Source organism: Lynx canadensis, chromosome D4 (genome assembly GCF_007474595.2).
Source record: "Lynx canadensis isolate LIC74 chromosome D4, mLynCan4.pri.v2, whole genome shotgun sequence".
NCBI classification, from domain to species: Eukaryota; Metazoa; Chordata; class Mammalia; order Carnivora; family Felidae; genus Lynx; species Lynx canadensis.
Genome location: NC_044315.2, coordinates 5,762,056 through 5,782,607, shown reverse-complemented (window position 1 = coordinate 5,782,607; position 20,552 = coordinate 5,762,056). Strand labels below are relative to the sequence as shown.

Genomic DNA, 20,552 nt, shown 5'->3' with positions numbered 1-20,552 from the left:
AAATTGATCAATTAAAAATGTTTGTTCTTAGAAAACAGCATCAAGCAGGTGGGAATGCAAACTGGTGCAGCCACTCTGGAAAACAGTATGGAGGTTCCTGAAAAAATTAAAAATAGAACTACCCTACGACTCAGCCACTGCACTACTAGGTATTTATCCAAGGGATTCAGGTGTGCTGTTTTGAAGGGGCACAGGTACCCCCACGTTTATAGCAACACTATCAACAATAGCCAAAGTATGGAAAGAGCCCAAATTTCCATCAATGGATGAATGGATAAAGAAGATGTGGTATATACATACATATATATACACACACACACACACACACACACACACACACACACACATACACACACACACAATGGAGTATTACTTGGCAATCAAAAAGAATGAAATCTTGCCATTTGCAACTACGTGGATGGAACTGGAGGGTACTATGCAAATGAAATGATGCTCAACGTCATTAGGCACCAGATTAAATACAGGTACAATGAAATACCTGTACATACCTAGCATAACAGCTTAAACTGAATACCAAACCAAACAAAAAACCCACTACTTCCCCCCCACCACCCCCGGAAACTGCCAATACCAAATGCTGGTGCAGATTCACAGCATCTAGAAATCTCAATGGCATGGCCACTTCAAAAACAGTAGAGCAGCACCTTGTGATGTTAAACATGCACTTATTACAAGACCCAGGATCCCACACACTCTCAAGCATTTTCTCAAGAGAAATGAAGGTATGTGTCCAGGCAAAAAGACTGAAAAATGAACATTCAAGCAGCTTTATTCACAAGGCCAGAAGCTGGGAGCAACACAAATGTCCAACCGGTACACAGATCAACAAATTGTGACAGAGCCACGCAATGGGACTGACACACGCAACAGCAGGGACGATCTCAAATGTATTACGTGCGTGACAAGCGTGATGGCCTTCAAGGCCCCACGTGATCTGTCCTCTTTCACCCCTTCAGCCATACTGGCCCTCTGTTCTTGCTGTTGGCAGGACGCCTCGGGTACCACTCTGCCTCAGGGTCCTTGCACTGGCAGTTTCCTCAGCATGAAGTGTTCTTCTGTAGACACCAGCAAGGCTTCTTTCCCCACACTTGTCAAATGCTGTCTCCAAATATTTTCTCAGAGACGCGTATCTGATCAACTTATTAAAAATTAAAATCGATCCTTCACAACGCGTTCCTTGTTTCATTTCTTCTATGTCGATTATCAAATAACAAAGTCTTTTAATCATCTTCCATCACCTGAACGTAAGCTACAGGAGGGCAGAAATCTTTGTCGGCTCTTTACGTGGTAATTACACCAGGGCACAGAGCGCCTCAGGAGCTCAATATGCCAGTTATGAATAAACACTTCACAGGCAGGAATACAAATATAATAACCACTATGGAGGACAGCATTTAGAGTATTTAACAAAATGCAACTGCATGTAACCTCTGACCATTTTCGCTTATAGTTTCACCCCTACAATCATGTAATTATAAACAACCCAAATGTCTTTCAATAGAAGGCTGATTAAATTACCAACAGTACTTTTACATACTAGACCACAATGAAGCTATAGTAAAAAATGAGGATGCTTTTTAAGTCTCAATATGGAAAAATGTCCTCTTTATGGAAAAACTTTAAAGCAAGAATATATGGTATGCTATAATTGTTGGTGAATAATGGAAGGAGGAGCGTCTAGGTGGCTCAGTCGGTTAAGTGTCCGACACAGTTTCCGCTCAGGTCATGATCTCCCGGTTGGTGAGTTGGAGGCCCACATCCGGCTCTATGCTGACAGTGCGGAGCCTGCTTGGGATTCTCTCTCTTCCCCCTCTCTCTGCCCCTCCCTCGCTTGCTCTCTCTCAAAATAAATAAATTTAGAAAAATCAGAATTAATGGTAAACAGTGTAAACCAGTGTTAAAAAGTAAAGTTTAACTTGATCTAAACCTTTTTCTACTTTTCTGAATGTATGGTCTCTTTATAAGCTTCTTAAATCCACCGTAATACAAAGTGAGGAACGAACCGAAGGCTCACCTGAGATGTGTTCATTTTCTGCACCTCTCGGGAGACAGTGAAGGGTCTGGCCTGCCCGGCGGCTTCTAAATTCACTTCCACAAAGTCTCAGCACCCCAGAAGGAGAGGAGGCTCCCTCCAGGAATAGGTCGGTTGGACCCTGGAAAAGGGAGGGGAATGACTGTGCAGAGCCAACGACTGTCCGTACGAGTCCCTTAAGTGATCGTGGGGGCATAAGCCTGCAGGTTTCTAAACTTTTTTCTATCAAGTTAAAAAAACAATCAGCTAATGACCAGAGTATACGAAAGGATCAAGCACTGCTCTTTCATTAAAATTAGCACAGAAAAAAGACGCAGGCTCCATTTTTATCCAGAGTCTTCGTAAGACTACTTTACCCCTTACGTGAGCGAAGCCAGAAAGCGAAGCAAAAGGGACAGCGCCGTGGACACCTGGCTGGCCCCCGCAGACTGTACGATCTCACCCATCTGAGAGACTCGGATTCCACACCGGGGTAACGCGTGTGCCGCTACCTGCACCTGGCAGTAGGGTAACCCTTCACAGGTGAGCTCTTACCTAACTCTCCGAGACACGCCCACAAGCGGACGTTACCCTCACTACTATCGTCATTTCCAGAAGACCTGCCTCTTTCCGAGGTTACTTCTCTCGCCCCGGTTACAGGTGACAGACCTGGAATCTCCCTGGTCTTGGCGGCTCGCAAACTCGGGCTCCACCGCAGACCCCCCCCCCCCCCCCCCCCCGCTTGCCAGCACATTCTCTGTCAACGTCGGGAACGCGCTTTCCCTTCCCGCCGCCCGCAGAGGTCTGCCCGGGTCGGGATGCAGGCCGTGCCCGGCACACGGTCCCGCACACCTCGGCCCGCACCGCGCACCGACTGCACACGGGGCTCGGCCAGACCCGCCCACGGGGAGCGCGTGCCCTGGAGCGCGCCTCAGGCTCCGGACTTCCAGCCAGTGGCTTCCGGGTGACACCCACCGCCCCCACGCCAGCCCAACGCTCGCACAGGTTCCACAGATCCTCCGCGCCCTCACCCCAGGTGTGCTCCTTCCAGCCTGCCTGACCGAGAAAGTTCTGGGACCTGCTCCGCGGGAAGATGCAGATGCGTAAAAACGCGGCGGGGCTAGGACGGCACTTGCGCAGAAGAAGACCCAGACGACCCGTGCCCAGAGTGCTGCGCGGTGATCCGTCTGGCTTGGACTACATTTCCCATAGGCCTCTGCCCTTGCTTCTTGACTTGATCATGCAGTAATTTCCCCTTTGGTGGGTGGCCTGTTTTTTCTGCCCACGTTCTTTTATAGCCCCTAGATGTTCTAGGTTCAATGTGACCATCGTAATCCAATGCAATGCTTGCCCATCGATGAGATCCCGACTGTAAAAACAGCAGCTGCCACAGGCTCTGAGGACAACTTGAGAAATTTGAACACGGACTGGGAATTAGAAATATTAAGGAACATACGATTACTCTCGCATGGTGTGAAAATAATATAAGAATCACATAGGAAATATACGAATTTATTTAAAGGCACGAATAGTGAAGTGTTTAGGATTGAAATTATACGTTTGTAAATTGGCTTTACTTCCTGAAAGCAAAATCAGACAGCATATATGGCAAAGAAAACTTTTTAAATCAAAGAAAAGGTGCTTATTTTCCTGTATTCCAATTTTCTGTATGGAAAGTAGTAAAGAGAGAGCAAAATTTTAAATGGGATCTTCTTCACTCGTGTGCTTATTGAACTCAAAATGGCCAAGAGAAGTCAAGGGACATAAACATTTCTCTTAAGATTAAGGTTGTGAGATGTATATGTTACTAGAAAATGGAGGACAGAAATCCAATAAAAGACTAACAATCTTTTAACCAAAGGGAAGAAACAAACAGGGGAAATGCAAGTACACGTTTCAAAAGTAATTAATACGTAAAACATTACACAAAGTAAAAATGATCAAGCAGATGTTCAAGGAGCAAATCTAATTCTCATCCATCTTCTAATCTCCTCTCCCTTGGTGCACATTTGTATCTCTCTATTTTGTGCCTGTTCCTAGAAGTCCATCCACATGCCTTTACCCCAGACTTCCTGATCACCAACTTTCCAGCGTATTCTTTCCTAGTCCTCTATTACCATTGAGTAAGGAACCGTTGACCATAAATCAGCATTAATCTAAAGTCAAGACATCCCTTCTTCATCAAACACAGACAACTAAAATACCTCCCCAAATTCTGTGCACTGGGCGGATTTGCCCTCACCACACCCTTTCAGGGTGACCCCTGAGTGTGGCCGTAAGCAAGCAGCTTTTCACTTCCAGCTGATCCCACCATATCATGCAGACACATCTATAAACCAGTTTTTTCCTCCTTTGTTAGCTCAGTATAGTCAACTCCCTATAGGGCCGTAAGAAGACTTAGACTTGACAGACAAGGAGTTGAGGAGTAGGACTAGTTATCACTCAAATGTAAACTATTTGCTCATGCAGATCGCTTACATCTTTTGGTCCTGTTTTGGTCAGTCTTGTATTTACCATTCATTTTACCATTCATTCATAGCACCACACACAGATTGTCACAGTTAATGATGGACAATTTCTGTCACATAGTCGCTCACCATCCCATAATCAGTCATTTAGTAGCAGGGCGCAGTATCAAGATAGAAGCTGCTTGTTTCGATGGCGAAGACTTAGCAGCAGCAGAAAGCATGCTTCGCTCCAGAACTCTAGGAGTTTGGACTACACAGACTTCTACAACGCCATTGAGTCTACTGGGGCATAAGGCTCACAGGACAATGCAGCTTACATCATGTTCTAGATCACCTGCAGAACTTCCTGTTGCTCCAACAAATACGTCGGAGTAGCTTGTCCAGAAGTGTTGTAACTTGCCTCCAGAATTTGACAATGGCCATCCAACTGTCTGCACCATCTATGTGGTGGAGAGCAAAGATGATGCAACAAATTGTTTCACACTTTTGAGGAGCTATTCGAACGTACTCCAGACTACTAAACCTCTAGAGACTTCATTTTTATAACATTTCTTTCACTTTTAAATGCTACTTTCCACTGGTTGTTATGAATGCTTTTTGCTTAGAAATCTAATGTGCTTCTATTTCCTGTTCACCAGTTTTCCAATTAACATAATGTCATCTATTATAGACCAGTGAAATATTATAATATTACAGTAAATTGTATTACGATAAAGGAGAGATGATACAAGCTTCTCAAGACAGTGATCATGCTCAATTGTCCCTTACAGAAACAAAGCATCTTCTGGTTTTCCATATTGATGAAGACAGAGGCATTAACACTTGGTTAAGGAGTAGCTTGGTGGGTAAAATGCTAAATTGACTAAAGGTACCCCGTCTGGAATCGTATTCATGCATGGCACTATTACCGGATTAAGTTCATGGTTCTTGACTTACTTTCTAAAATCATCTGGCTTTCATCAGCCACAGAGTTGAAATAAATGGGGATATAGAAAAACTATCACCATAGCAAATTCTGAATTTTTGTTGGTGGCACTAATCTCCACTGTTCCCTCCAAAATATGGTAGTGCTGCGGTGGATGTCCAAGAACTTCTTCCTAGACCTTCCTACCTCATTAACTCTATTTCATTGATGAGGAAACCTATGCAGAGATCAGCTCATTATAGGATTAAATTGTAGAGTGTATGTAGTCATAAACATTCTGGGCCTGTGGAAATAACCACAAACTGTATCCACTTCAGAGTGAAACAGTCTCCAGCAAGATTCTTCACTCTAACTGGAGGAATATGATCACATTTTAGCTCTCAAGGGAGTAGTATCACTCCATAGTCGGTATATAAGAACAACAAAAATCATATTTAGATACCGCCTCCCCTCTCCAGAAAAATGCAGACACCTTGGTGTATGACCATATGGAATGCTTATGGAAAGATTCCTTCTACATACGTGCATCTATGATATAGGAAACTTTAAGAAACCTAGGCTCTCCTTGAGTTGACGCCTCTAGTCTATAAACTCGATTGTATCAGAAAAATGGGAAAGAAGCTATAAAGGTCTATTATGGTGACTTCTGTTATTTTATTCATCATTCGTCCTGAAAATATATGTATATAATATATACTTTGAAGTACCATGAGAAAGTCAGTTTCTAATTCATTTCGATGGATCTAATAATCAAGTAACCACCAAGACAAATCCCTACCCGTCTTTTGGTTCTCAAAATTTGCTACAAATTGATTATATCCAGTGAGTTTAAAAAAATCATGTTTTGGTTCTATTGGAGAGATATTTATTTCATTGGTATGAAATAAAGCCTTGGCAGTGCGATTTTCCTCGCTTGCCCGAAGGGGTACTAACATAAAAGCCTATTTGAGAACCACTACTCTAGCTCACATCATAGATAGACACTCTGCCTCTCCTGCTGACTGTGTTAATTGCACTCATCTTGCCGCTGAGAGTTCATTGCTGTCACCAGGGATCCGCCAATCCTAATGAGCTCAATTCCCAATGAAATCCAGGGACCTATTTCAATAGATGTCTCTGTTGCCATCATTTTCAACCTAAAAATATGGTCATCATAGAGCTGCTCAAGGTCTTAGGTGCCTCCGTCTTCAATATATTTTATGTTGATTAAAGGAGTGTTCTTCAGGCCTCTTGGGGACCTGTTTAAGGAGTGCTGGGCATCATAAGTAATATATTCACTCTTTCATTCCCATCACCATGAACCTTCATTTTACTCCTTTAAGTGTATCTTGGACATTCTGGAATCTCAGTCTTATATACTGTAGACCAACACTTAACCCTTGATTCAATAAACCAGTCTGGCAAACTGGTAGAGCGACTCCCACAGTCTCAAGGTAACGCATTAATTCCTGAACCCACAGCTGGGGTGGTCATAGCCATAAATATGACTTGATCCGAGTATATTTTATCCTTTCAAGTCTCACATCCTAAGAATCTGTTTTAAAATATACCTGTTGTTGGCTTAGTCAGCTATAGTAAGGTGACAGACATGGAGAGAGCTGCCTTTGAAAGGGGTGTTTATTACCTACATTTCCAAGGGCGTACTGTGTCATGCAAGGTTACGTTGGTAAGTACCAGGGTTACCCAGAAAGAGCAAAGGGAGAGCATTGCCCAGAGCCTCTATTACAGTTTCCATGGGAAGGAATGGTCAAAGCAGGGTAGGCAAGTCTGAGCAAGGTTAGAATTGGGTAGTTTGACAGTTTCATTGTGCTCTGGGCTATAGGGATGGTTTAGTTGCCTATACCTAACCTACTGTGATTTTCGGGCAGGGTGTGATTATTTTAAGGCATATATATGTATATATATATATATTTTTTTTTTCTGTTTTTGAGAAAGAGAGAGAAAGTGTGAGTGGGGGAGATGGGTAGAGGGAGAGAGAGAGAATCCCAAGCAGACTCCAAACTCAAAGCGGAGCCTGATGCAGGGCTCAATCCCACAATCCTGGAATTATAATATTTAGATACTTCCTCAAGACTCCTCAAGAGTGCTCAACCAAATGAGCCACCAGGTGCTCCAGGGCAGGGGAAATATTGTCTTCATGTGTGAAAATTATATAAAGGAAGTATTTGGGGACGGGGTCTTTGGATTTGTTGGTTTGCACATGAAAAGTATACCCTGAGAGGAGCTGTTTACTACTTCTAGGAAATGGCTGGCCTGGGGACAGGCAATCTTTCCAGGCTACCGGATGTCAAAGCATTTTAAGACACAGGAAATAAATAACATGATTAAAGCAGAATCCACTCTCAAATGTGCCACACGACCCTTGTCTATATTATCTGGCAAGATTCTGAAGGATGAGGACACCTCCTGTAGTCTCTTTCTGGAGAAGATCAGTTCCTCTGTAAACCACTAAGATTTCACTCTCCTGATGGATGTAGGGCAATAGGGGGAGGTAAGCAGATAAACAGATAGGTGAGAAGTGATTCCCTTTCTCTTTAAAAAATTTTTTTAATGTTTATTAATTTTTGAGAGACAGAGAGAGAGAGAGCGCTAAAGCCCCTTGAGTGCACAACCTTAAATTCATAGATCCTTAGGATGAATATTGTTTCTTTGAAACTTGAAAGCTTTACTGTGAACTGACCTCTGTGTTATTTCCAATTTGGGGCTGTTATGAATAATGATGCTAAGAATATTCTTGACATATCTTGGGTAAACATATGTCTGCATTCATGTGTATATGCTTTCACATTTGTGCTCTGAGCCCTTTGCCCGGGAAATTGGACTTCCACAGCTTACTGGTTAGGATTACTTATAACAGACACACCTTCAGCAATTTCAAGATCTTTCCAGTTTTCCTAACGATTGTTGCTTGTGGGGAGCTGAGCGAAAGAAGGGGGAGTAAGGGATCCCAGACAGTATCATCTTCCTCCCTGCATTTCAAATTCCAGAGTCTCGTCTTAGTGTGACTCAGCTTAGAAAGGGAATCATTTGGAGCACCTGGGTGGCTCAGTTAGTTAAGCGACCAACTTTGGCTCAGGTCATGATCTCGAGGTTTGTGGGTTCAAGCCCTGCATCAGGCTCTGTGCTGACAGCTTGGAGCCTGGAGCCTGCTTCAGATTCTGTGTCCCCCTCTCTCTCTGCCCCTCCCCCTCACATTCTGTCTCTCTCAAAAATAAATAAACATTAGAAAAACAAATGTGCACTCAAAATATTTTAAATAGAAAAGTAATAAAAAATTCCCAAATCCCAAACATATTAATGGAGATATTAATAAACTTCTCTTTTTTAAAAGTTTCTATTTAAATTCTAGTTAGTCAGCATATAGTGTAATATTAGTTTCAGGTGTACAATATACTGATTCAACATCTCCATATAAGGTATGCCTCCTTAATTTCCAACATCTATTTCACCCATCGCCTCCTTCCATCCACCCTCCGCCCAATACCATCAGTTTGTTCCCTATAGTTAAGAGTCTGTTTCGTGGTTTGCCTCTCTTTTTTTCTCTCTTTTCTCATTTGTTTCTTAAATTCCACATTGGAGTGAAATCAGAGAGTATTTGTCTCTCTTACTGACTTATTTCACTTAGCATAATACTTTCTAGCTCCATCCATGTCATTGCAAATGATAAGATTTCATTCTTTTTTATGGATGAGTAATATTCCATTGTATATATATATTATCCGTTCATCAATCGATGGGCACGGGCTGTTTCCATAATTTGGCTATTGTAGATAATGCTGCTATAACCATCAGGGTGCATGTATCCCTTTGAATTGCATTTTTCATCCTTTGGTAGTAGTGCAATTATTGGATAATAGGGCAGTTCTACCTTTCACTTTTTGATGAACTTCCATACTGTTTTCCAGAATGGCTGCACCAGAAAACTTTCTTATGGATAAATAAAGCAAACTGGAAAAAAAAATAATATGCAAAATATCAAAGAAAAATATGTGTATGATTGAAATAAAACACAGATACCTGCAATTAATAATTACATATTTACTTTATGTCTGCACAACAATACAAAAATAAAGTCTCAAAATCAAATAACCTGTACTATAAGAATATGTTACCTGAATGTAATATGATAAAATTATAAATTATTTATACAAACTCAGTCAATAAACGCACTGCACTATATTTGGAAACTAGAAAGTGGCACTTTAAGTATGTGTGCCACTAATGTAGAACCTAAGAGAAAATTTATATTCATAATGTCTTATATTGAATACATATATTTAAATAAATTCAAAGTTTATATTCATAATGTCTTATATTTAAAAACAAAATGTGTTAACTTTAATAAGATAAACATTTGAAGATAAAGACTTATAAAAGAACAGAGTCAACCAGAAGATACATGGTAGATGATGAAATCTGAATAAACACTATAAAAGGATAAAACAACAAAAAATCAAATAGTGTTTGTCAATAAAATTTAATTGAATAAGAAATTATAAGACTAAGAAAAATAGAAAAGGAACAAACAATATTAATAACATAAAGGCATAAAATTTTGTGATCACTGTAGATTCAAAACTAATAACAGAATAAAGTAGACAACTTTATGCCAAGAAATTAAAAAATAGTTACAAACGGACAAGTTTTGGATGAACATGTTTTAAAATATAAAACATTATTTTGGATTCTACTCCCCACAGAAATTCTACTTGCATAAATTATGACAGAATTTGTGTATTTAGAGACATTCTCCAAATACAGAACACGTAAAAAGATCCAGAAAAAATAAAATTTACTCCTAAAGTTATTTGTAAGCTAGCAGCAAATTAATTGAAGTACTGATATTAAAAAGAATGAGTAAGGGACAGTTAATAAGCTTATAAGCCACTTTCACTATTTAGAGAATTTACAAACGTCTGGGGTACTGGAGTTCAAAGTTTATGGGTCATATGTTTGAAGAAGACAAAAGATAAAGCTTGGTGGTGTTCCAAAATGATGAGACAATCAATATGAGATTCTTTATAAATTCAAGATCTCTCTTAAAGAAAATAGTGTTAGCGTTCCGAAAATGGAAAATACTTTATCCTGTACAGTACAAACATAGATATTTCAGCCTAATTTATCTCAAGAGGATTCTAAACCACAAACCCACTATTATACATATATATGAGTATAATTCACACAACGTACATGGTACCAACATACAAACTCCAAATCTGTTCACCAGGAGGTTGGTAAAAATGAATGAAATTCCTTTGCACAATAATTTAAAAGCAATACTGAAAGAATTTTCAGGGATATAATTCCAAGGAATTTGTTTTGACAGTCAAATTCTACAAAACATACCATGAAACAAACCTTTATGATGAAAATTAAAAGATAAAAACAATAGCAGAATTAGAACAGATATTACACTATTGGAACTATAGATAATGGGAACATCGTATAGAAAAAATATATGTTTAATATGCCTAAAAAAACATATTAAAGTCAGACTCACAGTCTGAATAATCTTCTTAGTAAAATAAAATGTGGGAAATATGGGAACTGCAAAATATAAAATCTAGGGCATAGTAAATGTGGGGAGTCTAAAATGATACCCCCACATAAAAAAGGAAAATGTAATGTGCACAAGAATTAAATTTACTGCACAGAAGGAGACAGAACGGAACATGTATATCTTCAACTTGGTGTTAAATAGGAAGAAAACCAATTTCCGTTAAGAATTCATAACCAGCAGAGTCATGTCACCAGGATGGTGACAAAGGTCATTCCTGACTTCACTCCCTCTCACAACAAGAATGACTAATAACTATTCATGAATTAGAGGCCAATGAGAGAATTCTAGAACACGGGAGTGAGGCTGAAGAACCCCCTGCACCACAGAGACTGAAACAGACTGTGTTAGAGGCGTAAAGGAAATGGATGCATACTGATTGTGTTGCCCCTCCCCCATGCTGGCGCAGTACCAGGCACAGAAGTTTCTTCTAAGCCTATACCTCCAGTGGGAAAAGAGAGCCCAGGGTTGATATCCAGCCCCTTCAGTGTTGTGGATCACTTTGTGGGGATCCCTACTCTGGTCTGGCCCCACAGGTGTGTCCAAGAATATTACCAGCAGACATGTTCAGAAATCTAAACTGAGTTGACTGGTGACGTACTATATCTGTAAAGGCAAACCTATAAATTCTGGGAAAGAAGCCTACTTTCTCAAATGCACAGATACCAACATAAGGAATCAAGGATCAAAAAAAAAAATTAGGCAAACAGGACACTCTCAAATGAAACTAATAAAGCTCTAATAACTGACTTTATAGAAATGGAGATCTATGAACTGCTAGACAAAGAATTCAAAATAATCCTCTTAAATGAGTTTAGGAAACTACAAGAACACACAGAGAGCCAACTAAGTGAAATGAGGAAAATAATGCATGAACAAAACAAAAAAGTTCAACAAAGAAATAGAAACCATTAAAAAAAAACAAACAGAAATTCTACAGCTGAAAGATACAATGGTTGAACTGAAGAATTCAACAGCTTCAAAAACAGACTGAACCATACAGAAGAAATAATCCATGTCTTGGAAGATAGGATATTTGAAATTTCCAGTCAGAGGGAAAAAGAATGAAAAAGAGTGAAAAAAAAAATCCAAAACCTGAGGGATTTATAGGGCACAATGAAGAAAAAAAGAAAGAAACGATATTTGCATTATGGAGATTCCAGAAAGAGGAGAGATAAAGGGATATAAATTATATTGAAAGCAATTATAGCTGAAAACTTCCCAAACCTGGGGAGAGAAATAGACATCCAGATCCACGAGGCCCAAATAAGTTGGACCTGAATAGAGCTACCCAGATACACATTATAACTAAACTGTCAAAATTCAAATACAAAGAAAGAGTTTTGAAGGCAACAAAAGAGAGATGTTACATACAAAGGAACCTCCATAACACTATAGGTGAATTTTTCAACAGAAACTTTTCAAGCCAAGAGAGAATGGGATGACATTTCCAAACTACTGAAATCAAAAACCTTTCAACCAAGAACTCTACACTCAGTGAAGCAGTCCCTCAGAAATGAAGAAGGGAGAGAAACTTTCCCAAACAAAAGCTGAGGGAGTTCAACACTGTTAGACCTGCCTTACAAGAAATGCTAAAGGGAGTTGTTTGGCAGTAAAAAACATGCTAATTAACATCACAAAAACATTAGAAGCTAGTGTAAAACTCCTTGGTAATGGTAAATATGCAGTCAAAGTTAGAATTTGCAACATGACAGTGGTGTGTAATTCACTCACAACTCTAGTTTAAAACAAAAAACAAACATAGCAAAAAAAAAAAAAGCCATTACTGCAATAATCTGTTATTAGTTACACAATATAAAAAATATGCAAATTGTAACATCAATAACCTAAAGTATGAGGCGAAGGAGTAGAAGTGTAAAGCTTAGAAATTTTATTGAAGTTAAATTGTTATTAGTTTAAAACAGGGTGTTATAATTTTAAGACATTTTATGTAAGACTCAGGGTAACCACAAATGAAAAACCTATAGTAGTTACACAGAAAATCTATGATAAAGATGTCAAGTATAGCAATACCTAAAGACATCAAAAAACACAAAACACAACACAAAAAGACAGCAGATGAAGAAACAAAGAACAATAGATCTACAAAATAACCAGAAAGCAATTAACAAAATGGCAATAGTAAGTCCTTATCAGTTAATAATTACTTTACACATAAATAGATTATTCTCCATTCAAATATATAGAACAGACGATGTTTAAAAAACAAGATCTAATGATATGCTGCCTACAAAAGACTCACTTCAGCTTTAAAAACACACACAGACTGGAAGTAAAAAGGATGAAAAAAGATACTTTAGGTAAATAGTAATAACCAAAAAAAAAAATAGTTAACTATACTTATGTAAGACAAATAGACAAGCTATCTATTGAATTCTTCAGTTCAATCATTGTGTTTTTCAGCTGTAGAATTTTTGTTTTTTTTTAAAGGGTTTCTATTTCTTTGTTGAACTTTTTGTTTTGTTCATGAATTATTTTTCTCATTTCACTTAGTTGTCTCTCTGTGTGTTCTTGTAGTTTACTAAACTTATTTAAGAGGATTATTTTGAATTCTTTGTCTAGCAGTTCATAGATCTCCATTTCTACAAGGTCAGTTATTACAGCTTTATTAGTTTCATTTGGTAGTGTCCTGTTTGCCTTATTCAATACATAAAGCAGATATAACAGTCACAAATATTTATGTACCCCAAATTGGAGTATCTAGATCTATAAAGCAAACAGAACTAAACAGGAGAAATAAACAGCAAAACAATAGTTGAGAACTTTAATACCCCACTCTCAACAATGGATATATCATCCAGACAGAGAATCGGTAAGGAAATAACAGATTTGAACAACACTATAGAGCAAATGGACCCAATAGATAGATACAAAATATTCGGACAATAGTAGGATATACATTCTTATCAATTACATATGAAACATTTTCTAAGATAGACTATATGAAACAAGTCTTAACAAATTCAAGAAGACTGAAATCTAGCAATTATCCTTTGTGACCACAATGGCACTAAACTAGAAATCAATTACAAGAAGAAAACTGGAAAATTCACAAATACATTGAAATTTAACAACACTCTATTGAACAACCATTGGATCAAAAACTAAGAGTTAATTCTTTGAAAAGATGAACAAAATTGATAAACTTTTAACTAGGGGAATGTAGGAAAAAAGAGAGGATTCAAATCAATAAAATTATAAATGAGAAATTAACATTACAGCAGATATCACAGAATTACAAAGGATCATAAGAGTTTACTATGAGCAACTATACATCAACAAAATAGAAAACCTAAAAGAAATGGAAAAATTCTTAGAAACATACAACCTATGTTTGTTGTATGAATCAGGAAGCAATAGAAAATCTGAATAGAACAATTGTTAGTAAGGAGATTGAAGCAGTAATCAATAATCTCCCCAAAAAAGAAAAACCTAGGACCAAATGGATTCATTAGTGAATTTTACCAAACATTTAAAGAAGAATTAATGTCAATTATTCTCATATTCTTCAAAAAAAAAATTAAGAGTAGGAAAACCAGACTCATTTTCAAAAACCAGCATTACACTAATAACAAAGCCAGGAAAGGACACCACCAGAAAATAAACCATAGGCCAATGTCTCTTACAAATGTGAATGTAAAAATTTTCAGTGAAATACTAGCAAATCAAATTCAGCAACACATTAAAAGGATTGTTTACCATGATCAAGTGGGATTTATACCTGGAATGCAAGTATGATTCAACAAACATAAATCAATCAATGATATATCACATGAAATGAATGAAAAAAAATCATAGGATAATTCCAATACACAAACAAAGCATTTGACAGACTTCAACATTCGTTCATGATAAAAACTCAACAGAATGGGTATAGAGGGCACATATCTCGACATAATGAAGGCCATATTTGACAAAGCCACAGTTAAATGCATACTTGATGCTGAAAAGTTTAAAGCTTTTCCTTTAAGATTAGGACCAAGACAAGGGTGCCCTCTCTCACCACTCCTATTAAACATAGTGCTAGAAGTTCTAGCCAGAGCAATCAGAAAAGAAAAAAGAAATAAAAGACACCAATTATGAAAGGGAAGAAGTAAAATTGTCTCTATTTGTCGATGACATGATTTTATATATAGAAAATCCTGAAGACTCCACCAGAAAACTGTTAGATCTAACCAACAAATTTAGGAGAGTTGTAAGATACAAAACTAACATACAACAATCAATAGTGTTTCTATACACCAACAACAAATTATCTGAAAAATAAATAAAGAAAATGATCTCATTTATAATAGCATCAAAACCAATGAAACACTCAGGAATAAATTTAATCAAGGAGGTAAAAGATATCTATTCTGCAAACTATAGGATATCGATGAAAGAAATAGAAGAAGATTCAAATGAAGGGAAAGATATTCTGTGTTCATAGATTGGAAGAATTAATATGTTAAAATGTCAGTATCACCAAAAGCCATCTATAGACTCAATGCAATCACTACCAATGTGCCAATAACATTTCTTACAGAAGTATAAAAAAAATCCTAAAATGTATATGGAATTATGAATAGACCCCGCATAAACAGAGCCATCCTGACAAAGAACAGAGTGGAAGTCATCACATTTTCTGATTTCAAGCTATACTATACACCTTTATTAATGAAAAGAGTATGGTAGTGGCATTGAAACAGAGCAAAGAAAAAACCCCCACAAAACCAAAAACCAAAACAAACAGCCAAATTTAAAAATTGGCAAAGGACCTGAATAGGCATTTTCCCCCCAAAGAATATCTGTGAATCACCAATGAGTACATGAAAAGTTGCTCAGTATCACTAGTTATCAGGGAAACGCAAATCAAAACTCCAATAAAATATTACCTCACACCTGTTACCATGGCCATCATCCATCGACAAGAACAATGAGCCTGCTTCTAATTAAGCCGTTAATGAAAATGTGGCGTTGACTTTACCACATCCCTATGGGACTTCGGATGTCTGGGAACATCTGCCCAAATCAGAAAAGCCAAAGTGTAGTTCTGGCCTCCTTCTAACTGTGAATAAGACTTGCTTTCCCACCCAATACTTAAACCAAACTTTTAGACTCATCACTAAGAGTTTGGTGATGAGCACTTTTCATTATGCAGTGAGATGTCCCGTTATGCTTAGGTTGTTTTCAGTCTCCTCCTGCGGATGTACGCTATCACTAGGAGCCATCTGAAAACTGGACAGGCATTTGTTACATTGTAGCTTCTCAGACAGAGGAACTCATTTTATCTCCGCCATCTGCTTGAGCAGCCTGTAGACAGCAGGAGCCAGCAGGAGCCAAAGGTGGCACTCATGACCCGGGTCTCTTGCGTTATACATGGAGAAGCATAGATCTGTCAAAGTCTAGTCGGAAAGAGAATCCAGCCCCCTGACCTGGGGACCAGAGCTCAACTGGCAATACCCCAGGATGCACCCCTGCCCCCAGCCATTTCTCCAAAGCCTCATTATCCTGGCATTTCAGACATGATGCCTCTTCCTTGCTTGGGCATACTGGGAAGCCCATGTGTGATGATTGTACAATTAACTGAGTGCATGTATAAGGAGCCTAAACAGGCCCACGTGCGCTGATGAACTTGAATTTCACCACGGCCTGATTCAAATCAGCAGACCGCACGTCCCTGAGGAGCAGCTATGTTAGACACGCTGCTTTTGCAGCCCTTTGGTGGTCTCTCTGTGTTACACGCTGCTTTTGCAGCCCTTTGGTGGTCTCTCTGTGTTACTTACAGCAGAGAGCCTCAAGCTGATGGTCCTCAAAGGTCTGGGCTGAAAGAGCACGCCGTAATTTCAGAGGCTCTTGTTTTTTTTTTTTTTAATTTTTTTTTTCAACGTTTATTTATTTTTTTTTGGGACAGAGAGAGACAGAGCATGAACGGGGTAGGGGCAGAGAGAGAGGGAGACACAGAATCGGAAACAGGCTCCAGGCTCCAAGCCATCAGCCCAGAGCCCGACGCGGGGCTCGAACTCACGGACCGCGAGATCGTGACCTGGCTGAAGTCGGACGCTTAACTGACTGCGCCACCCAGGCGCCCCAGAGAGGCTCTTGTTTTTAAAGTACACGAGACCTTCTCTGATTCCTGTGGGAACTCAGCAAACAACTTACCTGAGGCTTTAGAAATAGGATTACCTCTAACTGTTAGAAATTAGGTTTTTGATTTCATTTTGCCTAGCATGTTCGGTCATCTATGTGCCCAGCTTTTACCGAAGCAAACTGGAGTAGTGAAATAGATTGTCCAGAAGAGGGGGCCAAAAACTCAAAAGATGCAAAAAAAAAATCCATTAAACAATGAACCAATATTGAAGAGAACAGGAGGGTCCCTCGCAAAGCCCAGAGCTCTCCCACCCGCCCTTCTGTGCAGATACCTACCAGTCTAAGATAGTATCATCTCCTGAGGAGGCTGAATGGTGTGCTGGCCTCCAAAGAAAGGGCAGAGCTGACTTGGAAAGAGAGGTGCTGGTCCCTGAACAAGCACAAATACAGGTGAAACTTACATTAAAAGCAACACTAGGTGCAATTATATACAACCTCTGCTTAAGTGGGTTTTTTGTAGGTGGGTTATGTTCACTGGCAGGTTGTGGTTTTAGAGACGTTTTACATTAAATTTGGTTAGAATTTGGGTTGACAGCATCTCATCTTAATTTGGCATGATTTTTGTTGTTGTTTTTCCTAGGACCCTCAAGCAAAGAGCTTGTATTTCTGCCCATGTAAAGATGCATCAATATAAATCACACTTGAAAGATAAATTCTGATAACTAAATTGTCAAAAATAAAAAACATCCATTTTTAGAGGAAGTAGTCTCATAATTTAACTAATTTTCATTTTTGGCATATTCCCTTTTTGTATCGTCAAATTATAGTACATTTATTTCTTATAAAATAAATTTGTTTCCTACTTCTTGTAAGTAGAAACTACACTGGCACAAAATTTAAACAGAAATTAATAAATAATAATAAATGATAAATATATACATGTCATTTTCAATCCACCCATGGTAACATTTGTTACCTAGATTTCTTTTTTTTTAATGTTTATTTATTTTTTATCCATTCTGTTACCCTATGTCTTTTGACTGGAGCATTTAGTCCATTGACGTTTAGAGTAAGTACTGAAAGATATGAATTTATTGCTGTTATGTTACTTGTAGAGTTGGAGTTTCTGGTGGTGTTCTTCTGGTCCTTTCTAGTCTTTGTTGCTTTTGGTCTTTATTTATTTGTTGTTGTTGTTTTTTCATCTTTGCTCCCCTCAGAGATTCCCCCTTAAAATTTCTTGCAGGGCTGGTTTAGTGGTCACAAACTCTTTTCATTTTTGTTTGTCTGGGAAACTTTTTATCTCTCCTTCTATTTTGTTTTTTTTTAATTTTTTTTTTCAACGTTTATTTATTTTTGGGACAGAGAGAGACAGAGCATGAAAGGGGGAGGGGCAGAGAGAGAGGGAGACACAGAATCGGAAACAGGCTCCAGGCTCCGAGCCATCAGCCCAGAGCCTGACGCGGGGCTCGAACTCACGGACCGCGAGATCGTGACCTGGCTGAAGTCGGACGCTTAACCGACTGCGCCACCCAGGCGCCCCTCTCCTTCTATTTTGAATGACAGCCTTGCTGGATAAAGAATTCTTGGCTGAATATTTTTCTGATTCAGCACATTGAATATATCCTGCCACTCCTTTCTGGCCTGCCAGATTTCTGTGGATAGGTCTGCTGCAGACCTGATCCGTCTTCCCTTGTAGGTTAGGGACTTTTTTTCCCTTGCTGCTTTCATGATTCTCTCCTTGCCTGAGTATTTTGTGAATTTGACTATGATATGCCTTGTTCCTGGTCAGTTTTTGTTGACTCTAACAGGAGTCCTCTGTGATTCCTGAATTTTGATGTCTGTGTCTTTACCCAGGTTAGGAAAGTTTTCTGCTATGATTTGCTCACATAACCCTTCTACTCCTATTTCTCTCTCTTCCTCTTCTGGGACCCCTATGATTTTGATGCTGTTCCTTTTTAGTGAGTCACTGATTTCTCTAATTCTTAAATTGCGCTCTTTTGCCTTAATCTCCCTCCTTTTTTCTGCTTCATTATTCTCCATAAGTTTGTCCTGTATATCGTTGATTCTCTGTTTTGCCTCATCGATCCTTGCTGCTATGGACTCCATTCAAGATTGCAGCTCAGTTATAGCATTTTTTATTTCATCCTGACTAGCTTTTACTTCATTTATCTCCACAAAAAGGGATTCTAATCTATTTTCGACTCCAGCTAGTATTCTTATTATTGTGACTCTAAATTTTGGTTCAGACATCTTGCATGTATCTCTGTTGGTTAAGTCCCTGGCTGTCGTTTCTTCCTGCTCTTTCCTTTGGAGTGAATTCCTAGGTTTTGTCATTTTGAAGGGAGAAAAGGAATTAATGGGGTAAAAAAATTAAAATTAAAGTTAAAAAATATTAAAATTAAAAAATTAAAAACAAACACACACACACACAATCGCATAAATGATGCTAGATTCTAGGTGTTTTGGTCTGGGTGTTGAAAGGGGCTTGATCCATCAGAGAAAAAAGGGGAAAGAAAAAAAAGGAAATCGTTTGAAAATTTGGAAAAAATGAATACACTGAAGTAGACTACAGTGAAATGATGGAAGTAAAATAGAATTTGAAAAAATTTACACAAAAATACTAAATACACTTGAAAAAATTGAAAAATATTTTTAATAAAAATTGAAAATAAAAATGAATGTTTTCTCTTTCTGTATTCAAGAAAAGGAAAAGAAACAAAAAAGAGAAAAAAGAAAAAAGAAAAAAAAAGAAAAGAAAGAAAATTGAATAGATGGACCAGCAAACAGACTGAAATACTACTGAAATTACTTGGTTTTCTCCTAGAGGTCAAACTACAAAGCGCTTTATAGTCTGTAAACTAAGCAGGCGGAGAGACTTGGGTTCCTGAAGAGCGAGGTTGGCCCAGTTGGGCGGGGCTTAGTGTAACGGCTCCGTTCTCCACTAGATGGCGCTGCTTAGCTTACCAGGGTGGATTGTTGTGGCACTTGTAGGTGCGTCTGTGCATGCGCGGGAGCGGCCAAAATGACGTCACCCAACTACCCAATCTCTAGCGTCAGAACTGTTCTTCCCGATCAGCAGTCGGCACCCGTCCTTCGTCTTCGGCTTCCATCCACTTCCCGCTTTTACACAGTCCGTGGCCGAGCCCCAGGCAGCACCTCCCTCCTGAGTTTTGTCTCAGATGCGGCTGTTTTTCCTGACCCCTTACTTCTGAGGGACGGCGGCTGTGACCCGTCCTGCCCCCCCGCAGGAGGGTCTCACCGAACGATGGCCGAATGCCGGCCTCACCCGGGAACGTCTGCGGGACTGTGCTGCTGCCGACGCCCAGAGACGGCAGCCGGGTAGCAGCCCGCCCCAGAAAACGCTCGCGAGATAGGGTAACAGCAGCGTTTCGGGGATTGTGGAAAATCACAGCACACGTCTGGCACCAGGCTTCACCCTTAACGACCTTGTTCCAGCACCAGCGAACGTGGGTGTTCTCC

At 39.1% G+C, this 20,552-nt stretch overlaps 1 long non-coding RNA gene across 1 annotated transcript; it reads right to left on the bottom strand.

Annotated features, from left to right (window-relative positions):
* Nucleotides 1-762: 762 nt before the first annotated feature.
* On the bottom strand, nt 763-3,168 carry LOC115499733. Its single transcript, XR_003964263.1, has 3 exons — nt 3,064-3,168; nt 2,036-2,174; nt 763-1,270 (listed from the first exon to the last, which is right to left on the bottom strand). It is a non-coding gene; the product is annotated as an uncharacterized LOC115499733 (long non-coding RNA).
* Between the last annotated feature and the right edge of the window lie 17,384 nt (nt 3,169-20,552).